Here is a 21,710-nt window from a genome sequence, read left to right as displayed (position 1 = left end):
TTACGAACTAAATTAATTTGTGTTTATCAAAATAAAATTAAAATTGAGATTAAATAATAAAAGTATATAAATAAATTAAATAATTAATTATTAAAATGGACTTAATATTTTTATTAAATAAATAATTTCTTTCAGTAATTACGTGTTCCATTTAGACGGCAACATCTTCGGAACTAAAAGTTGTAGAGAATTGGAACAAATATCGTTTTAAAGGATAAAGTGTTCTCTGTTTGTTCAACGTATTGTTAATAATTAATTAAAAATTTGTTGTAAACAATTATATGAACAAATTCTCACGAACAATTTCTTTTTTTTTTTTTATATCAAGAACAAATTCATATTACTCAAAACTTTATGACTCATTTGTAAAATTTATAAAATTAATAAATAACGAATAAGCAAATATTTGATACGTGAATATTGTAAAAAGAGATAGAAGAATGTGAAATGTTCCACACGTAATAAATGCTTGAAATTTCCGATCTTCGGTAAATTAATTATTACACGCGTCATCGAATGTTCACAGGTATCGCTTTTTATCCGTTAATAATTATTCGTGATTTAATAGTAATTTTCGTTTCATTTCGGAAAAGCACGTTTCATTTCGCTACGGAGAAGCACGTTTCGTTATCAACGTAACTTTTTTTCTCTCATACTTCGCAATTATTTATTCTTATCGCGTTTATTTTCAACGTCGATTATTCGCATGCCGAGATAAAACTCGAACAAAATTCCAATCGTTTGATATGAAAGTTATGGTGGTAGGTTGATCGCGCGTTGCTTGTTTGTTACGGGTTCAGAATTGCGATATGATTTTCGCTTTAGCAACGTTGCTAGTGGAATAGACTGAAATATCTCAACCGGGAATACGGGCTTCTCTTTCTCCTACCCCTCTTACCGCTCTTACTCCCTCCTCCTTCCCTCTCTCTCTCTCTATATATATATATATGTTTACATGTGTGCATATATGTATTACATATATGTATGTAAATATCATGCTCTTCTTTACTCCTCCATTCTAGTATTACATACATTGTATCTTGATTTCAGATCTAGCTCGCATGAATGGCGCATTGAACATAATGTTATGCTAATAACGTAGATCCTTCTACAAATCATCCGTATAAACCTGACGTCATTTTCCAACCGAGTCATGATTGATTACATTTCGACACCTTAAACTGTGCACACTCGACTATTGAATATGTTAATTCATTTAGTTTTTTCTTTTCTCACAAGTTTACGTAAAATGTAAGGTAAATTCATATTTACTTGATTAAAAAATGAAAAGAAAAACAAAAAAAAAAAACAGGAAAGTACCATCAAAAAGGGCACCCCGGAGCCCGGTAGTAATTCATTCTACCTTCTACATTTTAACGAGCAACGCGACTTTTCGAAGAAAAGGGCGGCATACTTAACTGGTGTAAAGCTTTGATGACGTCGATACGATTATTTAAATAAAAGAAGGATTAAATATACAAGTAAGAAAGAAAAAAAAATTGAAAATAAGAAACGTTTGTAATAAATTACTGACACATTTTTCAACCAGAAAATTATGATTTTATTTTATTTTATGTACGTTTCCTATTTCTTGTTATTTTTCTTTTTCTTTTTTCGTTCGACGCACCTAATCGTAAGAAAAAATATCTCGAGAGAAAAAAGAGAAAAGAATGAAAAGGAAAAAGGAGAGGGTCATTCGCAAAATAATTTCCGTTCGGGACAAAAAGCAGAAGAAGAAAAAGAACGTCCTTGAGAAATCTACAGAAGAAAAAGCTTCGTCTTTTTCTTTCTCCCCCTTCTCCCCCTTCTCACCCTCCTCCTTCTCCTCCTCCTCGTTTCACGAGAACTTCCGATACAAATCTCATCCACATAGTAGACGACAAAATTCCGTTTATTCTTTCGTCGACGATCTTTATAGAGGGGGTTTTCTACAATATTTCCGAATCTTTGGTTTGAAGTTGCTTGTCGATTTTGGTTTTCATGTCTTCTTAACGATAGATACGGACTTATCTTTAAAGAAAAGGGGCAACTTTTCATTGAGAAATACTTTGTCTCTATCTTTCTTGTTCCCTACTCTCTTTGGTGAGTGCAAGCTTTTAAAGAGCTTTAGTAGGAACAAGCTTAGAGGCAACGAACGTTCCGCTTCACCTAAATCTTTGCTCTGTCGAGCACAAATCTCTCTTTCTCTCTTTCTCTCTCTTCTTTTCTATATATCTCTGTCCTTTTCTTTTTTACTTATCGTCTAAATAAAAGGATACAAAAGAGTTTCCATCAAATATATTGCATTTTAGTTACATTTATTTGGTTTCGCCAATAAATGTGGTTTCGAGAAATATTGTTATTAGTTTTTATTTGATTAAATAACAGTAGTACTTTTTTTATATTAATCCTTTGAGTTTCGAATAAATGTCTCATTCCTGTAACACAACCATATGTGGGGGTGTTCCTATATTTTCTTTCTTTTTTTTTTATTCTTTTTTTTCTTCTTTCTTTACTTCGAATAATTCTTAACTAATTTTATTACCTATTACTATTTATAATATTATTATATATACCTAATATAATTCAAATTTATAACCCACTTAGCCTAACTTATTACCTATTTATTCATTGTAACTTCAAATAATAATCTCTTATGGTTGATTTTATTGCCATACGTTCCTGGTTTCTGAAATTAGCGATATGAGAAAAGGAACTTACGGACAAATTATCACTGTACTATCACATTAATATAACAACGAACAATAATTTGATTGATTATACCTTTATTACCGTTCGCATGGAGATTTATGGCAACTTTGAAACTCAAAGAGTTAAAAAGTTGCAAATCCAATAAATTAGTTTATGATTATTCAAGATGATACAAAACTTTTTAGATAATTTCTCCGATCAATTATTTATCTTTCAAATTGTTCAGACCAATTTTCTCATTCAAATTTGAATATTTATCAAGATAAAATATTATTTTTACTCTAAATTCGATAAGAGAATATTTTTAATTTATACCCTTAGTTGTACATTTAAATAATTCTCGGTAAGTATATATATATTTGATCGTATCGATTCCATTTAAATCGCGAAGGAGATGTATTTTTTTTTATTCCAAAGAAGAATAATAGAGAGATAAAGGAAGAACGTAAGAGGAGTAGAAAGAATAAAAAAAAAAAAAAGAAAAATAAGGTGAAAGCATCGAATTCTTCGATTTATCTCTCATGATGTGCTCTCGTCTGTTAATAAAAAGGCAAAGAACGAACGAACGACCTCTTGCATCAAATTACATACAGAGAGAAATAAATATATCTATATATATCATACTTATTCGTCTTGCTTTCTTCGTTTCATATTTTTCAAAGAAAATTTCTCTCTCCTCTCTCTCTCTCTCTTTCTTTTACTCTCTTACTTTCACTCTTTCTCTTACTCTTTTTAACTCATGAAAAGAATACAAGATAGATACTGATGTATTCAAATAGTAGACGTAGACGAAACGAAAATCGATCATCGTGAAAAGAGACGTATTGCATTTATGAGATTCTTTTTACAGAATGACATTTTCTATTCGAACGATACTTATCTATCAAAAGAAGAATAAGAAGAAGAAATGAGAGGAATAAAAGAGGAAACATAGAAAGAGAAGAAGAATGGAATACTACATACAGTATGAATCTACTAATATGACGATTTTAAATAACTTCTAAGTTATTTATTGTTTTTTAAGAAAATTATTAATTATTCATTGTAAGTTTCATTATGTATAATACTTTTTACCTTACACTAAATTTGATGATTTATCCGAAATACAAAAACAAATATTAGACGTTCTATTTAAAAAACAATTGAAAGTTATTCTAATATCTTAATAAAAAAAATAAAGTAATGATAAAAACAGATTAAAGATTAATTCCCCCCTAGATACCATGCAACTTTTGTTCAAAACATTTTTTCGTATAACGAGTAACTTGTGAATTATTTGAAGGATGTCACCCTGTACATCTATATTGATATTCGCGTTAGATTGAATAGTAGAATAAGAAATGTTACTTTTGTCCATTGAATTACCGACCTTTACTACTTCCTTTCATATCCCTACTTTCTTCCTTTATTTCTTTCCCTCACTTTACTTTTCCTTTCCTTTCCTTTTTCTTTGCTAAATCTCTGGTTAAGAATTCTCGAACGAAAGCTATTACACGGTAGTACCTTTTAAATCCAAAGACACGTAGGTGAAAGCGATCGAAGAAGCAGGAAAAGACTACCAACTCTTTCTTAAATTGGCTTCGGGTAGTTTCCATGAGATACGAACGAACGATAGAAAGAAATCAAGAGAGAGAGAGAGATAGATAGAGAGATAGAGAGAGAGAGAGTGGGGAGGGGGAGAGTAAGAGACTTCGTTCAGAACTTTATTTAATTTCTTTTCGATTTAAACTAGAAAGTGTGAGTGTGAGTGTGAGTGAGAGTAAGAGAGAAGGAACAATTGGAATTAGCATGGATACGATGTCGAATAACGTTCTCACTTTCTCCAACGATATATTTAATCACCCTTTCAAAGCAGACTGAAAGGCATTGATAAGGGTCGAGGGTTTTCTCTTTTTCGACAGATCGAAAAAAAAAAAAGAAAAGAAAGAAACCATGTAAGTTGATATTTACATATAAATCTAAGAAGGATTTATTCGGAATCTTCAAGATATTCGTTTAGTTTGTATTTGAATATATATAGAAACAATTATTATTTATTTTCCCGTTCATTATTAACTATAAAATAAGAACGATATATTTGATATCGTTCAATCCAATAAATTAGTTTCTGATTGTATGGGGGTTAGTTCGAAAAAAAAAAGTATTTCGTCCAAGCCAATAATTTGCTGTCATCTCAATAAACGTTATCCCATTACGTGAAACAAAAAGTTGTAGAAAATAATCGTAAATATAATACATATATCGTGATAGAAAATCAGGTTTATCCATTTCAGAGATGATCCGATAACTGGATGATATAACCAGAAGGCATTCGCGCGTATTTCATCCCCCTTTTTCTCTCTTTTTTTTTTTTTCTTATTCCTACAAAACTTACGTCTATCACGTTGATCGAAATACATGAGAAAAAAATCGATATTTACGTCGTACGAAGGGTTAGAACGATGATGCATCATTCCTTGTCGCCGTCGTAGTCGTCATCATCCTCATCATCCTCATCATCATCGTCATCGTCATCGTCATCGACGAACGACGAAGGATGAAGGGCGATTGATATTTCTAGACAGCTAATTTACAACTCTTTTCTATCAGCATCCCAACATTCTGCATTACTTTGTTCCAGATCTATATAGATATATCCCTAGAATATTCCTATGGCTTGTACATACCAAGCAGATATTGAACCTATACTCTAGCTATGTGTATGTGTGTATATATGTATGTATAATATATATATATACATATGTGTACATATATTTATTTGATGTTCGTTCGAATTATGCTCACGTTCGATCGTTCCACAGAGTATGCTGAGCTCTCTTTTCTCTTCTCCTCCTGCTCCTCCTCCTCCTCCTCCTCCTATTCCTCCCCTTCTTCCTCATTCTACTCTCTCACTCCACTACTTGTTCACGGTCTCTCTCGAGTGCTTCCGTAATATTGGCGACGTGTGCGTCACGAGTGCCGCAGTTTAAACACGTATGAATGGCGAGACGAGGTACGAGACAAGTTTGCACGCTACTCGTCCGTTCGTTTCGAACGAAAAACTCGAACTACTCTCGACGTAGACTTATTCCTTTCCTTTCCTTTCCTTTCCTTTCCTTTCTTTTCCTTTTCCTTTTCTTCTCTTTTCCTTCTTGATTCTTTTTCTTCGTAAATAAGTACCTACTTCTTCGTACAACCCTATGGAAAAATCGGTCTTCACTCGACTCGTGCTTACGTGCTTATTCCAGATCAATTGTTTCCTTCTTTTTCTTCTTCTTCTTCTTCTTCTTTTTCTTCTTCTTCGTTTTCGTCTCCGTCTTCTACCCTTCCTTTTTTCTTTTTCTTTTCCTTTTTTTTATACTTTGTAAGCGCAACGTGCTATTTTCACCCCTGGAGAAATCTTCTGTTTAATTCGACGTTACTATTTCTCTCGGTCTTTATCTTTCTCCCGTGTCTTTTTGCCTTGTCTTTTATTTCTTTCTTTACCTTTAGGGAGGGGAAAAAAAAAGAGTACGAATCTCGTATTTTTACTCATTAACCTTCCACAAGTTTCATTAGTTTCATTAGTCTCATTAGCTTCATTTGTATGTTAAGCGTCGGGAAGTAGCCGCACCTGTGGATCGGACCGTTGGGAGCAAAGAATAACTAACAGGGAAAACAAAGAATGAACGTACGAATAAGCGAAACTTGATAAGACGATCTCCACAATGAAAATTCACCGACGAAGAAAGAGAAAGAGAGAGAGAGAGAGAATGTTCTTTTTCGGAAAGAATATATTTGGAACGTTTTCCTATTGTTCATTTTTTTCTTCTACTTTCTTTCTATTCTTTTTTTAAATATAGGTCGATGGAAAAAGAAAAAGAAAGAAAGAAAGAAAGAAAAGGCAAATAAAGTCACGGTAACGTGACTTTTGTCAAAACAGCAGCAGCACCACCACCATCGGGTACGTCGGAACTGTTGTGGACTTTTTGAAAAATAAAGAAAACCCGGTTTTATATTTTCAGAGCTAACCATTTATTTCTTTCAAACTTTAATACTGTGGTATTAAGGAGAATTGCGATACCCTTGTTTATGCCTGCGGGAAGAGCACGAGGACAAAAAGGGGTGAGGAAAGGAGGGGAAGGGTGGAGGTAGGAGAGGAAGGAGGGGCGGGGAGGGGAGGGGAGGTAACGAGGAAGGAGTTTAAAAAATAAATAATGTAGGAAAAAAGGAAAAGGGTTTTTTTACTCGTTGGTTGAAAATGCAAGAATTAAATGGCGCATCGTTATACCGTAACAACTTAAACGCGTAAAGAACGTTATTCTGCTAGGATAACTATCCTAATTGCACCTTAAGATATACCACAAATACTAATAAACCTTCATTAATCATCCTAAATGATCGTTAGCAATTAATCGCAAATAAACAATCTCCCTGTAATATATTCGTCATACATAATGAAGGATAAACGTACTCTATAATATTGAGAAGGTGGATAAGAAACACATCGTAATACTAATCAAAAAGGAAAGAAGGGGGGGGTAGGACGACGACGACGACGACATGATTAATTTGGAGCATTGTCTAACGAGCTTGAGGCAAGTATGTTTTATCTTTTAGCTCATAATGCATTTTTGTTCGAATTAATCATCGTTAAGGTCGCTTTCCGATGGTTGGAAACAAGTTCCTGTTCTATGTGAGGAGAGATAAAAAGAAAGTAGAAAAAAAGAAAAATAAATTCAACCAGAGTAGCAGCATGCTCCTTCTCGTCCTCGTCCGTCTTGATGGGTGGCGATAGTGGTGGTGGTAGTGATGGTAGTAGTGGTGGTGGTGGTGATGGTCATGGGTAGTATGTGGGTAGTAAGCTAACTTGAGGGTTAAAGTTTTGTACCCGGGCTTACGAATAATTAACAATGACCCCTCGTAAATTACAATGAAAAGTTTGTAGTACGCGACGAGTGGGAATACGAGCTCGGAAAAAGGAAGGGGTCAATGGGGGAAACGGGGTATGAGAGTTTGGAAAAATTTAACGAACGCGTAGATACTATAACTCGAGTTCTTGATTATCAATGAACGTTGATATGAAAGCTTTTTCTCTTCTCTCTATCTCTTTCTATATATATATATATAGAATATTTTTTATATATATTTATCTCTATATCTATCTCTATCTCTCAATCTCTCTCTCTCTCTCTCTCTCTGGTAGGGTGGCTTGTGCTCTGATTGTCATTGAGATCCGGGACTCGCACTACCGGGGATCGTGGCAATTAGACGAGAATCGTCGGCCTGGAGCACGGTACCGTGTTGGAAATTAATCCTTCGGGATAATAACGTGCCTCCACCATTTGCGCCCGTCCATAGCCGCAAAGCGATAACTTCGACTCGATGTCCTCGTCCTAGTCCTAGTCCCCCTCCTAGTCCCCGTCCCCGTCCTAGTCTTCGTCCCCGTCCTAGTCCTCGTTTTAGTCCTCCTTTTCATCCTCTTCCTCTTGACTCTTTCTATTATTCTCCTAAAGAATCTAGTTCTTAAAAGAATATATATATATACACACATATATACCACGAGTTAAATTCTAAGTTCAGGAAAGATATCTCTCGGTACGTTTAATCAACTTTCTCTTTCTCTATTTCTCGTCTTAATCCACGAAAACTCGGCTTCAAATCCCTATTTAATATTCATGCCAATTTTAGCGCTTAGCCTTTGATTATCTCAAAGTGTCCGACTAATTTTCTGCCGAGACACGCGAATTTTCTTCACCCAAGAAGTTTCTCCTTATCAACACATTACTTACTTCAATTATTTTCATATCTTGTTCTATCTAATCGTGTTTAATAAATGAACTTAACTCACCGTTTGTCATTTCGACTTTATTACTTATTTTTTCTTATCTTTTTTCCCCCCGCTTTTCTTTAATATAAAAAATAAAAAGCAGGGCTAAAGAGATTAGACGATAGAGGGGAGGGGGTTCAGTAATAAACTTTTACGTATTAGTTATCCCCAATGGTGATTCTGACGAATTTTATTAAATCGAAATTTTTCTTTATCGAACGTTCACGCTTTATGGCGAATAACCTTTCTTCCCTTTTTTTTCGAGAGAGAAAATGTATTTTTCCATAGAATATCTCGGAAGCTGCATTTTCGTTCAATCGTTTTGCTCGATCGAAAAATTCCCTAGGGATTTCCTTAGATTTTCTCTAGCTTACGCGAAAGGAGATAAAGAGATGGAAGAAGTAGGTATCTGAGAGAGGGTATTTCGTGTAAACGCGATAGGTTAACACGGTAACAGGAACCTCGAAGGATTTACATTTTCACTTTGGATAGAAAAGCATTAGTCTAATCGACTGAGAAGACAATCGGATGGACGTTGTAGTTGTTGCTGTTGTGTTGCTGTTGTTGTTGCTGCTGCTGTTGCTGTTGTGTTAGTTGTTAGTATTAGAACACCTCGGAGTCTGCTTGCCATTGAATAAGGCAAGACACGTTAAGTGTTAACCGAGGGATCCTCAGGTCATCGTTACTGTAATACGTCCTGCAGTTGCGAATCTGCGATTTATGCGAACGTTACTCTCATTCTCTCTCTCTCTCTCTTGAATCCTCCGCAGCATTTCCGCTTGTCCGCAGGACGGAAAGAGCTTGCGGCACCGAACAGAGGAAAGGGGTTGGAAAGGGGTTGGAAGAGGGTTGGGAAAGAGGAGGGATGGATGATACGGGTAAGACCGTCGTCACGCTTACCACGTCCAGTAGAGAATTTCTGCAACCCCATCAGCATACCCAGTTACATGAGCGTACGTAAACGTCCCAATTTACATACTGCATACTCTCTGATACACGTCGACCTGCTGCTAGTTTCTACATTGAACAATACTAATTAGGATTATTCGTCCTTATCATTTCGTACATTACTTTTCTTTTCTTTTCTTTTCTTTTCTTATTTTTTCTTCGCGCTTCGTGTTATTTTTATCTGTAATATAATTCAATTAAACAAAAAAAAAATAAAAAAAAAAAAGAAATCATAAATCATTAGTGTTTTATGTTTGGAATTACGCCGATTTGTACGAACTCGAGGAAAAACGATGAAATTTGTTGACGTCGAGCCAACTCGCATATCATCTGCCTTACCCCGACGAACAAAAATTATTCGCACTCTCAGCGATATTCCGGATTAACAAGAGCCCGGTTTCCGGCTCGTCTCACAGTCAGAGAAAAAGAGAGAAAGTCGGTCAGGCAGGCAGGCAGGCAGGCAAAGCACACGAGGATGGGATTATCGATCCAGATCGATTAGCCTTTGCCGACAACTTTTGTGAATTTCTGTTCTAGTATTTCCTCTTTCTCTCTATCTCTCCCCCTCTCTCTCTCTCTCTCTTTCGTTGATCAATATTATATATGCGTTGAACGTAAAGCTTCGTTAAAGCATCAAGAGCGCGATTCGATGAATTTTTAAATTAATCGTGAATTATTCCAACTCGAGGAGGATCGTATTCTATGGCTGGATGATTTTGGCTACACCGATACGAGTTAAACAGGGAAAACCAGAGAGAGAGAGGGAGAGAGAGAGAGAGAAGAACTTGAAGCACAGCATCCGGTGAATCGAGGCATATTGAATTCAACCACTTTCCTACGAATTTCTGAAGCACCAAAAGCCCTGGACCCATTCAGGATTTCCGTATGAACCCCCTGAATATCCGAATCGAACGGCAACGATAACTTTTCCTTTCCTCCTTCCATAACATATTTTCCGTCTCGATTAGGATCTTCGTAATTTTGTCTTCTTTTTTGTTTTTTACTCTTCTTATATTTTTTGGATAAAAAAACGTTTGACACGTTGAAAACGATATCAAACGAGCCAAAAATAATCTTTTTGTCGTCGCGACAAAGCGTCACGTGTTTTACTAACTTTTTTTTTTTTTGGTTACCTCGTAAAATATTCGATGAATATCTAGTTCTCGTTGCTTTTTTTTTTTGGAGGAGTAGGTGGAGGGAGGTTTTATTTTTTTGTAGTAACGGATTTAACGTGAAACGCATCCTATCGTCAGGTTTTACACGATTATTTTCCCAATTTCGTATGTAAAACATGAAGCTTCTTTTTAAACCGAACCTATCATATACAACGAGGAAAAATATATCGATGTACTAATACTAAGATACCCGATGTACTACGCGATACGCCTTCGAAGACTGAAAAATGATATTACGGTAGATCTCCTGAGGGATTTGTATACGACACGTTTTGCTTTTACCAGATTCTCTCTGTAGTGTCAGGGACGTGGTATCCCCTTTTCGTTCCTTCGTGGTTTTGTAAATAAATTACATTGTGTTAGATAGTGGAATTTCACGTGAATTCTACACCAATTGCATTTTCAAGATTTCCTGATGCAAAACTCACGAATTCGTTCGATAATCCGCTGCATACCAAATGACCAAAATGTATTATTCCGTTTTAAAAAGAATATTTTTATTTTAATTTTACTTATTACATTTTTTGTCTTCGTATTCTTAAGATTTTAAATTGTAAATGAAAATAAATTAAATTTTCAAATTAAATGGAATCCGAATAAATCGTAAAGAGACAACGCACACTTTTTGATTACATGTTTACGATGTCCATGATTCGCGAATAGAGAAAGAGAGAAAGAGGGAAGAAAGATGTTTATGCGATCGATATTTAATATGAAAGTTAGAATCATCTAGGGGAGCGTTCAAAAATTACTTGGATTTCTTAGGAAGTCTCGAAACAAGCGTCTCGACTCGACGTAAACAAGAAGGAACTGCCAGAGGCATTGGTGGGGTAATTCAAGGGTACGAACACCAAGAGCTTTCATTCCAACGTTGTTCTCGAACGCGTTAGCATGCTGAATCTTTTGGAAAACTACTCTCGTGTCTACTGCATTCTCCTACATGCGTCCATATCCTCTTATTTACAACTTTCTTCCTTTTTCTTATACAGCAAAACATTGTAACTTATTGCTAAATTAAGAGTGTTCCCTAAGACGTGAAAAAAATTTGGATTTCACGAATTAACAATGTCTTGCAATACGAACAATACAAGTATGATTGGTAAACGACTAAAGAGTAAGTTTAATTGTTACTTAGTATTTTATATTTTATATTGTTATTATTTCTTTCTCACTTTGATACATTGATATAAAAGAGTGTCTTGGATTACGAAAATATTTCTCTAACGAATCATGCTACCAAACTAAGCTTCCACTGTATAGTCAAACCTTATATTGCAAGTAATTTATTTCAGGAGAATAATCTAAAACGAGCATAAAATTTTGGTTTTATAAACTAACAATGTCTTGTAACGTATTGCAAGCAGTACGAATACGTTTGGCAAACAACAAGGATTAATTTATTTAATTGTTATACTTGGTATTTTATATTTTATATTATTTTTATATTAATTAACAAATTTATTTGATTTTCCATTATGTATATCTTTCTCACTTTGATACATTGATATAAAAGAGTGTCTTGGATTACGAAAATATTTCTCTAACGAATTATGCTACCAAACTAAGGTTCCACTGTAGAGTCAAGCCTTGGATTACAAGTAACTTGATTTACGAGTGTTCTTCAAGACGAGAACACAATTTTGATTTTATCAACTTACAATGTCTTGCAATACGAGCAGCATGAATACGTTTGGCAAACGACTAAGGAGTAAGTTTAATTGTTACTTAGTATTTTATATTTTATATAATTTTTATATCAATCAACAAATTATTTGATTTTCCAGTATGTATTTCTTATGAAAAAACTCATTTTGATAGATTGATATAAGAGTGTTTTGTATTACGAAAATATTTCTGTAACGAATTGTGCTAGCAAACTAATTTACTGTATCTCGTATCCGAGATAGAATCAAGATACTTTTGGAAAAATAGAAAAAGAAGGAGATAATAGTTTCTTATCATTTTTACAACTATCGATTGCCATTTTCAAGAGCGTTCGATGTATCGTAAAAAGGGTTCACAAAGGAATCCGAAAAAAAGAAAACGTTAACTTGAGTTCACACCGATGCACGAACACTTGACTTACCGTGACCACCCACGTGACGTTCGTACACGTCGGAATTAGGGAAAGAGGGAGTGGCTGGGATGAAGAGAAATGGACAGGTAGAATAGAAAGAGAGGGTGACAAAGGACAAGCCCTCGGCCCTCATAATTCAATCTCCGTATTGTTCCTGATCGAGTGTCACTCCCTCGACAGATGTCGTCCTTTGGTATTAAACCCCTATACTCAGACAATAGAGAATCGACTTGCTATTGAAGAACATCAACTGGTTTACCAGACTTCAGGGATAAAAGATTCAATGAGTAAAGTCTAAGGAATCTATACCAAGAAATTCATTCTTATCATTATTTAACATTTTTGTTAATTAACTCCAATCAGTGTGGCGAAACTATAACTGTTCGAACAAGCCCCTACCCTCTTCTCCACTCCAAAATATAATTTTAGGCACCCAGAAAAAAAAACAACTTATGGTAAGCCTCTATAATCAATCATTTTGGAGACTAAAGAACCAATTTCATCATTAAATGTGTCGAGAAAAATTGATAATAGCCACAGTTACATTTTAATAAATAATTTTTTAAATAAATTGTATTGAATAATCGGTACAGCATTATATATGTATATTTATGTAAATAATTCACATGTAAAATATTATTTTTAGTAAGGATGTATGATAAAAAAATATTATCAAAGAGTTACATGTGCAATGTACTTATAATCTAATTTAAATAAGGTATAATTTTGTAGCTTTTGTAATTTTGTCCCAAGATAAATACGAAAGTGTCAAATAATTCATTAGAATTTGAAGATTATGTTAATCTTGATTTTACTATTCTACGAGTATAGGGTTGGTCTGAATTCCTTCTTGTATTAAATAAATTTGTACAATTTTGAAGAAAAAAAGATAAAAATAATACTAAATATAATAAATATAATAATAATAAATATAATAATAATAAATATAATAATAATAAATATAATAATATAAAATGAATACATGCAAATATTTGAATTGTTAGAAATGTAGGATACAAATGTACAAATATTTTTGCTTACTTAATACATTCTTCTAATATCATGAATACATATATAAATGTATTAAGAAATATAATAATTAATACTTTTAACCAAATTATCAAAAATATCATATAAATCGTGATCAATCCTATATCAATTTTGTTTCGTTAATCCCTTATAATAGTTTATATTTTTAACCCATAGATATCATCACAGATCATAGCATGTTTGTTTCATCCTATATCAATATTTTTATCTAACTCATTTTTAATTGGTTTTAGATATCCAGGATATTTTTGGTTTTTATTTTGAAAAACATTGATCCTTCCTATGAAAATCCTTTTAACGGATAGTACAGTTTCGTCGAAGTTTATCTTTCGAAATTTGTCTTTTACCGTTCTTTACCTTTGATGGTATAAAATGACATTTCGACAAATTAACGATCTCTCTTTTTCTATCTCATTCTCTCTGTTTTATCTCTAAAACGGGTGAGTGTTAGTCTCGTTGCGTAAACTGGCTATACACGTGAACGAATTAACTGACGTTAAACTCTCAAAGTCCTCAAACTACAGCTACGGATACAACGTTGTTAAATGTACGAGTAGTTTGTTCAACATACAAAATGGATCGTAAAATAAATAAATGAACGATACGAAGGCAAAGTTACTTATTATAAATCGTTAAATTATTATCACATTTAATAGAAGAACAAGAGAGTAAGAAAAAGAGAGAGGGAGAGAAAAAGAGAGAGACAGAAGGAAGATAAACGTGAGAATCGTTCGATAAAAATTCATATTTACGATGTATCGCCATCGTTAATACACACACACACACACACAGACACACACACGAACCCACGTATACACAGATAGAAAAAAAAAGGACACGTTACATCAATTCACGTACCGTGTATAAAATGAAATAGGAGGAGTCGAGAACATTTTGTCGCGTTAAGTTGATCGTATCGCGTTATGTTCGGAGAATAAATAAATAAACGGAACAAAAAAGACTGGATAAAACAATAAAGTAGTAGCAAATTTTATGAACATTTTTTTCGACGAGACTGGGAAATTTTTATTAAGAACATCGGTCCCGCAACATTTTTATTATCCGACATTTTTATTCGTAATAATTCTTTCCTTAGTATCCGTGAACAAGCAGACGCTGTTAACGATGATAAAATACGAATTGTTTTTTTCTATTTCTTTTTCTTTTTTTTCTTTTCTTTTTTTTCGATAAGTGGAACGTCTTCTTAAAAAATAAATGTTACCTGTATTTTAGTAAAGTCAACATTCGATGAAAAAGCATATCCTTCTCTCTCTCTCTCTCTCTCTCGCTCTCTTTATTTTTTAAAAATCGATAAAGGCTTTTAAAAGAATACACACGTATTTTCTCCTACTAACCGCAAGTATTCGCGAATCTATTCGAGTATTCCTCTTAAGTATCACCGAACTAAATTTCATAAAATCCAACACCCCACTCCCACCCCCATCTCACACCACACAACATCACCCTTTGTTTCCTCATTCCCCTCGTTCTTTTCTATTGCTCGATTCCATTTTATCTTTGGCGAGGGCAAAGATTCGTTAGAAAATAAAAGTAAAAAAAAAAAAGAAAAAAATAAAAAAGGAAAAAAAAGGAAGAGAGAAGAAACGAAGAAGAAAAAGGGGGGAAAAGAAAAAAGAAATGTTAAAAGGAAGGTGGGAAAGGTCGTAGATGGGGTAGAGGAAGCAAAGGACGCGGTAAAAAATGCTCGTTCACGGAATCGCGACACAACGCATAAAAAATAATATAAAAAAAAAAGAGAGAGAAAAGAAAAAGAAGGAAAGAAAGAATATGAGCGAAAAATAACATAAAAAGGAGAGAACGAAGGGAAAACTAGAGGGATACGATATTTCAAGGGAAGGGGGAGAGAGAGTAAAAGGTTGAACGACATGAAAGACAATGTTAAAGATAATAATATGACCGATCATAGTTAACATTTATTCCAGAAATGTTAGAAAATAAATTTTTGTATATTTTATTGATTCAAAGTCACCATATACATTTGAATATTTTTCTGTGAATTATTTGTTTTTTATTTTTTTAAATAAAAAACTCGGTTAAAACATCGATATTCTAGGAACCAGTGAGAAGGAGGGAAGAGGGTGAGGTTTTTTTTATAAAATATACTTGCAAATTAATTTCGATACCGTTAAAATTATTAATACGTCTTTGAGTTATCGAGATACAGGCTAACAGAAAACATGAAAGATTTTACCGAGAAAATATATTTATATATATATATATATATATATTATATTTGTACATATAAGAGTATCCTCGAGAGCATATCTCGAATTAAAATAAATTTCTACGTCCTCGTAAAATTTAATCTGAACGATTGAAACGTTGCTTGAAATTAAATAGAACATCTCTTTTCTACCTTTGCGCGACGATATTAATATTTATTTTAAAAGAAAGATAAAAGAAAAGAATAATATTCGTATAGGAAAATTCATTATATTTCTTGATAATTGACATTATCGTAGATGATGAAGAAGTAGATAAACGTATAGATAAAACGAAATTATTATTATCTTCGTAAAAATTCACAAAAAATAAAAAAAGATTGTGAAACGATTTAATATGAATAAAATTTTGAAGACAAATTCGTTTGATCAATTCGTATTGAAAGGTGTCGATATCGTGCTAATTCGATAATCGGAAACGATTTTCGGTAACACCTGCGTGTACGTGTGTATGTTGAACACCTTCCCGTCGATCGTTTTACAAGATCGAACGGTGAACATCCCTTTTCGCGTAACCTACACCATACCTTAACCGCAAGTTACAAGCATCCGATCGTAGTCGGCAATTACTATGAGTAAGAGAGAGAAAGAAATAGATAGATATATATATATATATATATATATATATATATATATATATAGATAAATAGATAGATAGAGATAGTTTCTAACAGAACTTTATCTACGTCCTGTTCATCTTAACGATGAACACGAACGGAACGAAAACTCCAACGACGAACAACAAACCTTTGAACCCAGCAAACCGATTTGACCCTTTACGTTTTCTCCCTCTGAAACCAAATTTTCCATTTCCTTGTTTTAATTATAATTTTTTTTTGCCTCGAGCTCGATTTTTCCCATTTATATAAATCAATATTTTCTTATTTTATTATATAAAATTTATAAATAAAAAGAGAATTGAAAAGACTGATGAATGTGTTTCAGGGATGGTACTACAATACCACAAGATCTCGCAACTTAAGAGGGGAAGAGGGGAAGTACCCCAACATTTTTGCATTCATTACTTTTTTATTTTTACTCTAATTATACTTAATTTAAATTAGATTAAAAGTACACTGGCATAAAAAAGGTTTATTGAATTTTTACAATTCTCTTCTTTTTTTTTATATTTATATTTTTTTTTTTATATTTATTTTTATTTTTTTTTTTTTATCAATATTTAATATTTGATTTATCTTATCTTTTTTTTTTCTTTATTATCTATAAACGAGATATCTTAAGCATAAAGTAATTCGTTCGATTGTGGTTTTGTTCATAATTAATCCTTTATCATTTTTCGTTCATGGCAGGACATAATATTTTTTACATCGACTTTTAATGTCCCTCTTCTTTTTTTGTTCTATTTAGTAAATTAATTCATTAAGGATTTGTTGATAGATATGAAGAATATTAAAATGATTAACGGAGTATTAAAAATTTAGTAAAATTGATAAAATAATTAAATGCAGTAGCCACTATCCAACGCGAACGAACAAAAGAGAAGAACAGAAAAATAAAACAAAAAGATATACGTAATATTTTATAAAGATAAAAATAATTAGATAATAAAATTGACGATCGACGTAATATCCTTATGGAAAATAATACCCAATTGTAAAATAACAGGACGGCCAATTGAATTTATAAAAAGGCATCGTATAAAGAAAGAGGAAATAAATTTTATTTCATAAAAAAAGATTTTACTTATTAGATTATAGAGAGTCGTTTGTGGTTTGTACAGCAAATTGGGATAATATTTTTTCTCACAGGGCTACGTAATTCAGGTTTTCTTTATTTTGTCTTTTTCTTCTTCTCTTTTTCTTTTTCTCCCCCTTGAGCGCACGCGTTACTCTTTGTGTATACACACTTGTGTGTGCGTGTATGTGTGTGTTTTTTTCTTCTTTTTTATTATTTTTCTTTTCTTCTCGCTCGTGTTGTGACAAGTGCTGGAGAGAATTTTCACGCGCGGAGAAGAGAGGAAGAGGTGGGAAAAATCCAAGGAGCAAGAGGAGGGGCAGAACGGAAACGACCCTTAGGCTAATAACGCGAACAACAACTTGAATGCTTTCAAGCGAACGATTTCAAGCGAATCCCATGGGAAAACGTAATGAGCCGGAGTCTTCTTAAGGGTTGCTAATGATTCTCAATGCCCATCATATAGGTTTCTCTCTCTCCCCCTCACGTGAGAGAGAGAGAGAGAGAGAGAGAGAAAGAGAGAGAGAGAGAAAAACATACAGTATAATAGTAAGAGAAATGAAAGCATCAAGCCAACGCTCGTAAATCAATTTGCAAGGAAATAGAAAAGAAAAGATAATAAAATCAAGAAAAATTGTTGAAAAGACTGATGAATGTGTTTCAGGGGTGGTACTACAATACCACAAGATTCCGCAACTTAAGAGGGGGAGAGGGGAAATAACCCAACATTTTTGCATTCATTACTTTTTTATTTTTACTCTAATTATACCTAATTTAAATTAGATTAAAAGTACACTGGCATAAAAAAAGGTTTATTGAATTTGTACAATTCTCTTTTCTAAAAAGCATGTTAAAAAAAAAATCTCAATCCTATAAAAATATCGAATAGTAAAATTGTACATTTTATAACATTAAATAACAATATTAATGTGAGGTTGAGGAATTCGAGAAGTATGCGTGTCGAAGTTTCTAGACTTATTAATAGACGATTTCTTTATAAGTATATTCTTTATTTGTCATATGTGTGATTGTATGAGTATAGGTGGGTGAGAAAATGTATCGGTTGACGAAAGAGAAAGAAACCGTTTCGTTAAATTAGAGTGTTTGTTTAGGCTATAAGGTTACACCGTCTGGACTCATCGACTTTATGTGGCCCTATCGAAGTCTCTCAGACGTTCCCGATCCAAAAGTGGAGGAAAAGTCTTTATTCATGATCAGGAATCATCGGGAAGTTTCCAGAAGAAATGCTGGGAAATGACGAGAAACGATGGAGGGGATGTTAGGCATATATGGGAGACGAAAAGGGGAGCAGTCCGATAAAGTTCATTGTTTATACGACGAGTGTTAGGTGTGAAAGAAAACAAGGAAGACGAAAAACGACGATAGGCGACGAAGAATCGAGTACGGCGTGTCCTTCAATAATTATGACGGTTGTCTTCGGATTAAGGCGTAAAGAGTAATACCTAATATCTCATGGCGATAGATTGTGAATTTAGATTATAGATGCTTACCGTTCTCTATCTCTTTATATTCTTAAATTGTTTAATAATTACTGTTAAACATTATTAAATAAATCAATCAAATTACTACTTTAATAAATAATAAAAAAATCTTACGTTAATATGAGTTTTATATGATATAATTGTATGGTTTGGAAGGGGGGCCGAACATTTGTAATTCCATCATTGACGTTTCGAAGGAAAAAAATGAGATTTTCCATAAATTATCGATCTCTCGAACGATATGATTTTGATGATAAAAAGAAGAGCAGTAGGAGGGGGAGGTGGTGATGATCGATAGATCGATATCAACGTCAAGATCTTCCTACCACAAGCATATATACTCGAACAAAGATTTCCAAGTATCTCGGTACTCCCCATAAAGGGTTTACGCGAGTATTCTCAACGACCATACATCATGGTTCGTTTGACGACAAAAACGAATCCAGGGTAGCGACGTGACAGCAATATCGGCCCTTTATGGTTACGCTCGTGCAAGACTAGCAGAGAGAAAAGTCTTTGAACCTTCCAATTCTTGCAACTAGTAGACTATATTTGATATAGGAGAAGCTTTGTTAGACGTTTCCACTAATTATAAGAGTCTGTCAATTAACTGCGATTTAATGGGACTCTCTTTTTCCATTTATGGTTTTGTACTCTGTGGTTTTCTCCTCTGTGAAGAAATTTCGTCATTAACACGTCGTTCCGTGCCTTGTGTTGTAACACCGATGGTTAACATTAAATTTTCTCATTTAGATCGTGCATACCATTGCTGGTACACGTTCATATATTTATTAATATTATATTTGTATCATGCAATTGATTATAGTATAAATTAATAATGTAGTAACTTATTCATTAATCACTCCCATTACACAAGACAATTGACAAATATTGATACGTGAAAATTAACATTGAACCTAGCCAACACTTCATAAATATCTATTCCTACCGTAAACGATCAAATGACAGCTATAGAATGAGATTTTACTCAATTGGATTGCGAAGAAAATATTTTCTTTTCCTTAGAAATGAATAATGTAACCTTTTATATGTTTTTATCACATTTTATTAAAATTACGGGATTTTTAAAAATTACCGCATTCTTATAAATTACAAGATACAATTCATTTGACGCCTCGATATAAATCGTGTTATAAATTTAGTGTTAAACAATAATACAACCAACACATAAAATATTACAAAGCTGCAAATAATTCACTTGGTTCTCGTGTTATTTCTAACAGGTACGTCTTGTTAACCGAACGCGAATATAAAATCACAATTAATTCCAAATGGAAGGACGCTTCGTTTGGTTGTGTCTGTCTATCCAACTGTCTATCTATTTGTATTGTCTGTCTCTTTCGATAGCACGTTGAACTTCGGAAAGTAGGTTGAATCGACCATAAATTTATCAGCCAGAACACCATCCGTATTCTGTTATGTGTGGTGGCCCTCTGAGTATTTGTGGGCGCGTCGAAAGGATCGTATCGGACGTAGGAACGATGGACTGTGAAAAATCTCAACTGGAAACGTTTCCATCCGTGCCAGAGATACTCGACCACCAAATGGATAATATCTAACCAGAGAGATAAGAACGAACGCATCGTTTCCGGTATTACGAGTACACCTACAAACCAGCATCGTAAGACAGGAACGTTAACTCCGTTTCCAAAGCAACGATTTTCACGCTCGGTATCCTTTTTCTTCAGCCACCCCCACGCCCCCCCCGCCGCTACCCTTTTTCTCATCACACTTTTCTACATTTCTTTCTCTTTATCTTTCTCTTTCTAATAAGTTTCATCCTAATACCTGAAATAGGAAAAACTTACAACAATCGTACACTCGTATCTAAAAATCAGGTGAGGGGTAACAAAGTTTAAAGTTTCGAACAAGGAACGTGGTAAAGTTGGTGGGATATCAGGGAAAGAGTTTTATATGAATTAGTAAAACAATTGGTGTTGATCAAGAAAAAAACCTTTTATCGGATTTCATTTAACCGCAATGGCTTCTGAACGATGCATATAGGATGCTGTCTGAGGTGCTTTTTCGTACAAACGTAGAATACGCTCCACAACATTTGCACGTACAAATCTTAGACACCACCCTGTATAATCCTACATACCAAATATGTTTGAAATATACTTTTTTAAAATTTTTATTTTTAAAAAGTACGTAAAAAAGAAAAAAAAGAAAAAAGAAAACGAATTGATTTACAGAGATTTGATTGGTCTCGCTATCGAAGTAATTTTCTTTCGATTGTTTCGACAAATGCTTTGATTTATTAGTTATTTTCTGTTTCTTCGTAGAGACGTCTGGAAGATAATCGAGCATGTTATAGGGGTAGGTGTCCGAAATAAATCAGTAGTTAATAAGATTATTGGTGCATGTACGGGGGTGTAATAGAGGAAGGAACGTTGGTGGTCACCGAGGTGGAACGTTCGACGGCAAAGGGTTAATGTGTGCCACTTCGGTTCCGAAACTTCAGTAACTGTAAGGGCTAGTGAACCCATTAACGATTAGTCTTCGTTTCAAAGGCTCCCT

General features: G+C 33.7%; 1 long non-coding RNA gene across 1 annotated transcript in view; it reads right to left on the bottom strand.

Annotated features, from left to right (window-relative positions):
- LOC122523082 overlaps positions 1–21,710 on the bottom strand; it is a 43,059-nt gene that overhangs the window by 1,536 nt on the left and 19,813 nt on the right. Inside the window, exon 2 of the long non-coding RNA XR_006305245.1 lies at positions 9,380–9,496. This is a non-coding gene — a long non-coding RNA (uncharacterized LOC122523082). The remainder of the gene's footprint in view (positions 1–9,379; positions 9,497–21,710) is intronic.

The sequence above is a fragment of the Polistes fuscatus genome, unplaced genomic scaffold, assembly GCF_010416935.1.
Source record: "Polistes fuscatus isolate 324 unplaced genomic scaffold, CU_Pfus_HIC Scaffold6, whole genome shotgun sequence".
Lineage (NCBI taxonomy): Eukaryota > Metazoa > Arthropoda > Insecta > Hymenoptera > Vespidae > Polistes > Polistes fuscatus.
The sequence above is the reverse complement of the archived record's forward strand: the minus strand, read 5'-3'. Positions and strand labels throughout refer to the sequence as shown.